The 6000-nt window shown below is 37.7% G+C and overlaps 1 protein-coding gene across 2 annotated transcripts in view; it reads right to left on the reverse strand.

Annotated features, from left to right (window-relative positions):
• The window catches only part of cemip2 (cell migration inducing hyaluronidase 2), a 30578-nt gene extending 25742 nt beyond the window's left edge, over window positions 1-4836 (reverse strand). The window contains exon 1 of one of the 2 annotated variants that reach the window (XM_008336750.2): window positions 4590-4836. The gene's annotated coding sequence lies outside the window, so the exon portion shown is untranslated. Of the gene's footprint in view, window positions 1-4480 lie in introns of both variants that reach the window. The other variant, XM_008336751.2, reaches the window with a different exon arrangement.
• Window positions 4837-6000: the final 1164 nt, after the last annotated feature.

Consider the following 6000-nt stretch of genomic DNA (forward strand, 5'->3'; position numbering starts at 1 on the left):
CAGACACAAACAAAGCAAGGGTATGCAAAAATGTACCTGCCTATACAAACCCGGTAGAGGAAATGAAACAGCAGAAAAAAAAGGGGTTCGATGTGACCCCACCCTCTCACAATCACTCAGAAAACATCATTCATCCATCCATTTTCATCTGCTTATCGGATCGCGGGGGCAGCAGTCTCCAACCAAATTACATTGCACCATACCAACCCCCCAAACCTTCCTGCAGGTGGTGAGTCCACTGGAAGGTACCAACTGCCCTAACCGGGATTTGAACTTTCCCTGGGAGGTGAACCCTGGGGTTCCACACCAATGACAGAGACATTGCCTCTGGGCCAAAGGACCACTCAGAACACATCACCACATCCTATTACTGGGTCCTGGTCGAATGAATTAGCATTCAATATAGATGTAATGCATATTTTTGTGGACAATGTGTTTGAACAAGTCTCATATATTATATAATTTTTTAGACTGTTTAAATTATTTGATATAAGTTTTTATTATTTTCAGGTGATGCAAGCAAATATTTATAAATAAATAAATATATATGTATATTCCTAATATTTATTTCAGGATCAATTCTTTTGCAACTATCCCTTAGGTTGTCTACACTAGATAATATGATATTATATAATATTTTGTCTTTTTTTTTACAATAATTTAGGATTTTTGCATTCTGTAGATCAGGTTCTGAGTATCGTTATCATCCAAATGTCATTATTACAATAACATTTTAGTAGTTTCCTTAGTCTGCTCATTTGCTTGGACAGCTGCATCATCTGACATATTGGGGAGTTGAGAGGTCAAGTGAAGTAAAAGTGAGTTATTGTCACTGATTCACAACACTGCACACAATTAACTGTGTCCTCTGCCTTTAACCCATCATCTTAGTGAAGAAAGGGCAGTTCAAGTGAGTACCCAGGGGGGCAGTGTGTTGGGACAATGTCCCCCTGTCCCCACACACATCTCAGTGCATCTCAGTGTGACCTGGTGGGTGAAGGATTCAAACCTTCGACCTTCTGGACCACCACTGCCCAAAAATTAAAAAACCCATTTATTTATTCAAATTGATGAAAGGTATGTAATAAATAGGGTTTACAGGATAAAGCAAGTTCAACTCAGCAAATATTGGAGTCAGCCCACATGAGTCAGAGGGTTTCAAAGCCTTTTTAAGAGCTTGTTAGAAGTACATCTGTCTGAGACAGGCACACTCCGACTAAAGACACCATAAAAGTCCTCACATTCACAAATCTTAAAGCCAAGGGTAAGCCTGTCACAATAATTAGATCACTGACCTAATGTGCAAATTAAAGTAACAGTTTTAATAAACTTGAAGACCATAATAACCAATTGCAGTGTTTAGTGTTAAGTGTTTTCAAAAGCCAGTCAAGTCATCAGGTAGAGTGAGTTTAACCCTGTTTGTGAAGCCTTGAAGGACAAAAAACAAAACAAAACAAACAATAGACTTAAAACAGAGTTAGAGGTTACATTTAAATAATTATAATAACGCAAAGACTGAATATAAGAAATAAGCTTTAAACAAGTGTTTAGGAATTTCAATTTTGTTCTAATAAAATTATCTTTCTGGCTTTGAAGAACCGAAGTCTGACAGGTTTCACTGTCGAAAAAACTATGGCACAGTGATTTTCTCACTCACTCTCTCTGTCTCTGTCCCTCCTTCCTTTCTTCCTTCGTTCACTCACTGTCTTTCTTTCTCTCTCACACACTCACTAACTCATTAGTGCAAAAGAATCCATGCCACTAAACCAGGACACAACATTACAATTTGACACAACCTAGGCCAAAAAGCAGACATTTACCAAGTTACATATCTTAATTACTGTATCTCTTCTCACTCTATCCTTTGGACAAAACCAACTCATAATCTGAGTCATGATGCCCTCTCTTCTTTCTCAGTTATATCCTCAAACTCAGCTGTGCAGTGGCAGTCTCTTTGGGAACCCTGAGATGAGATATGATCCTCCAGGCATTAGTCTTTACTACCTGGCCAAAGGCTATGTTTTCAGTCACATTCCTTGCCATAAAATAGGCCAAGCAGCCCCGGTCCCTTGCTAATAAGTGACATGTCGAAGCGTTAGTGCTGCGTTCAGACTTGATCAAATGTTCTTTTTTGTGGGGATTTCATGAAGAAGTAGACTAGAAATACACATCCAAGTTTTCAACAATGTGCTCCACATGAGGCATTTCAAAAATGTTACAAGTAAAGACTATGTTATATGTTTGATGTATGACTATATATATGTGTGTGTGTGTGTGTGTGTGTGTGTGTGTGTGTGTGTGTGTGTATACAGAATTATGTTTGTGCTGCTTTTGTGATCAGAGCTTTGAATGTCAGACAAGTTAGACAGAAAAGAGAGAGGAAAATGCATGTTTTTCTTTGGATTTCAGTGAATGGCAAAAAGGAACTGGTGACCATACATTTGTAATCATGCAGTCGAAGCACATCCACATTTTGCTCAAATGGCTACACTGGGCTAACACATGACACATGACAGTGGTTCCCAACTTTTCTTGCACCACAGACAGGTTTTATGCAAGACATTTTTGCCACAGGCCAGCAGCAGCATTGTAAGTTTGTCAAAATAACAATACTCAACAATGTTCACAACATGTAATTTAATAATTACCTAACTATTATTTAATAGTATGCACTTTCTTTTTTAAACAGGTTTTTCAAAGAATTGTTTCCCAAACAGACAAAAATGTTACTTACTCCTGCATAACTTGGGATTTCACTTACTCCCTCCTCTTACTTTGTATGTCAACTACACTATAATGCACGCACACATAATTTTAATAATTTTCCTTATATCTGGGTTCAATATCATTCCGTAAAACATGACAACCACAAGAAGTTCCGTCAATGTCCACTGCACAGAAATGATCACAAATAATCAAAGGAGACACATCTAGGTCACACATTAATACCAGCTGTGTACAGTCATACAAGTGTCCAGTAGTGATGTGATCTCTCAGGACAGATGTTAGTACTAGGTCTGAACGACATAATGGATGCAGACTTACTGATTTTGAGAGTATTTACGGTCAGAAAATGACACTGATCACAAGGCTGCGCTGCTCCTAATAGACCGAAGACTCCGTTTCTCCTTCCTTCACATTTTCCCGCTACTGAATATCAGATGTGAGGGAAACACCAAATGCAGAGTGAACAAGGTCTTGAGTATTCCCTCATTGTACAAGTATTCCATATATTAAAACAACAGTGTTATAACATAATCCATCAATTATGCTGCATTAAATCCACAAGCTGAATCTACAATTACTACTCTTTCTACTACTGCCTTACATACACTGGGTGAGTGATTTACCCTGAGTGTCACTGACTAAATCTTTAGTATATGTACTGAAAATCCAAGAGAATTTTCAATAGACAATTCCAATATCTGACCACCAGTGTGAGCATCTTGAGTGTTGCAATTGATTTAATAAAAATTTCAATTAAAAAAATCACCAAAAGGCCCCACACACAATCTTTTAAAACAAGATGAGTTTGAAGGGAAGCCTCTTAAATAACTCAAACTTAAAGTTTACCCACCAACTCCCCTTTCACTCTCTTCAGTAAAGAGTCATTTAAGTGCCCAGGGTTTGCAGTCAGAGTCCCAGTCACTAAGAAACTATGAGTGGAGTCTGAGTCAAATTTCCATAGTTTAGATTTTAAGCCCCAGTCATTGGTTTTCCAGTCAGAAATCAAATTAATGAGAGTCCTGCAGAGAAAATAGTTGAGGGTTTTTATTGTAGCTTCATCATTTCAGCATGAACTACAGTTTAGATAAAACAGCAGCTGTTTATGATTCCAACAGTGTAAACCAAACACAGCTTTTGAACACCTGTCATATAGTAACACATATTTAATTAGCCACCTCTGTCTCTCAAAAAGGAAGGTTCAAGTCCAAGTCAAGACTATAAGGTCCAGAGACTAGAAAGTTTAAGTCAAATTTTTAAGGATTAAAAATAAAAGTCTGCAGAAAACGTTTTATATAGTCAAGTGCACAGGTTTTCCATTCATAATGTAGTCATCAATAATCAGAGGGAGCTAGAGCAACCTGTTCCAGAGCCGTTGAAAAGAACAGTTGAAAAAACAGATTAAAACAAACAGACAAATAAACAAAAAATGTAAGTAATCTTAAGGCTTAGAAAAAATATCATCATAAACATGTTAAAATTGTGGTACTATTTTTAGTGACTAAAACCAGACACCATTTAAAAATATAGCGTCAATCTGGTATGTCATAACATAACTTAAGTCGTAAATGTAGTGTACCCTCCACATAAAATCCCATGAAAATGTACCCAGTAGAATCATCAGCACATTTAGCAGAAGGTCACATTACATTTGAGAATCTAGCTAGTGTCTCTTCATTACTTTAGTTGCGGAGACTAAAAACCACTTTTAGACACAAGACGGGAAGTTAAAATGATCGCTTTTTAAGAAACGAACCTTGAACGTAACTCTTGAACCTAGGAACTTTCTTCAGGTAATTCCTGCATCTCGCGTTCTCTCACACACAGACATAGATAGTCAACATAAACGTAGACGGAGCTCGTACCGTTGATGAGACTGTCCTGCTCCGCCTCTGTCCATTCGCTCTCTACCGAGCCTTTTAAAAACACTGTCCGGGCGCCGTAGCTCGTGAGGCAGGAAACAAACTGTCACTATCGCTGCTTCGCTCTCGGTGTCTCTTTTTATGAACACATTTTCTTCACATGGTGTATGTAGAAGTTTTTCCCCTTAGCTGGTGGGCTGTCGTCTGTCCGTCGTTCAGTCGCTAGTCCCACAGAGAGGGAAGCAGGCGCGGCTTGGAAAGAGCAAGCCCATGGTGCTTTCAAGTACTGTCGGAAAAGTAATAAGGTTCTTTTTTGTACTTTGAATTACTGCCATCTGTTGGTTTTAGCTTATCACTACGGGTTGTTTTAGGTCAGAATGTAGTTGACTTTGTCGATTTTTGAAGAAAAAAATGTTGGCTTATTTTTAAGGACATTTATCGAATCATTACTAATGATCAATGTACTACGCGTAGTATAAATCAACACATTTCTTACACATTAATAAAACAAATGAGAGCTTTCCTTTCAATAATATATAAATAAGTAGATCAGTTATTCAAGATAGAATATATACTTTAATATAAAGTAAACAGTAAAAACGTATGTCATTCATCAATCTTTTTGTATTGGCTTCTGTATGCACTGGACTTGATAAAAAAAAGATCGTCGTGAGGGATGTTGTAATTTCATACAACAAGCATAGCTAGTTACTATTATTGAGTTACTTCAATAAATTGTGGGGATATTTAAAGTGTATTCAAAGCTATAGTCATAATGCTGTTTTCGCACTTCCGGTTACACTTGAATGCGTTTTTAACGTCACTGGAGCGGTATGAACTGCCCTATATCGCCACCTGCTGGTATAAAAACAAGGTAAATACATAATTAATTAATCACATTTAACGTACACACAAGCGCAAACACAGTACTGTTATATCATAATTTACTATCTGAACCTGTAACCCGTGTAATCTACAAATCATTTATTTTTCACAAACAGCTGCGTTGACGTTTTGGGATTCCAGCAGTGTCTTGTTACACTCTGTCAGCTCCAAGATACACTGCCTCAATTCAACTTGATGAAATTACCACAGCGTGCACCTTAGGGCCACAGAAACACGATGTGCTCAGCTTGATCTCAAAGAAAACACAATGTAGTATTTTACTGTCATTCCAAAATATACTGCCTCACATTTAACCTACCTACGACCCACAATGAAAACAATGTGATACAGGATTGTGGTGTTTGGTGTCATGGTGTTGTACTGCCATTCTGGTAATGAGCCAACTGCTCACTGTAGTTGCACAGTGAAGCGATGGAAGGTGACACTCATCTTGCATAAAATGCTCCCAGCTGATTATTAAAACTAAATATTTGATGTAAAACTGCAGAAAATATGGGCCAAAAACATC

This window comes from Cynoglossus semilaevis, chromosome Z, assembly GCF_000523025.1.
Source record: "Cynoglossus semilaevis isolate Cse_v1.0 chromosome Z, Cse_v1.0, whole genome shotgun sequence".
NCBI lineage: Eukaryota > Metazoa > Chordata > Actinopteri > Pleuronectiformes > Cynoglossidae > Cynoglossus > Cynoglossus semilaevis.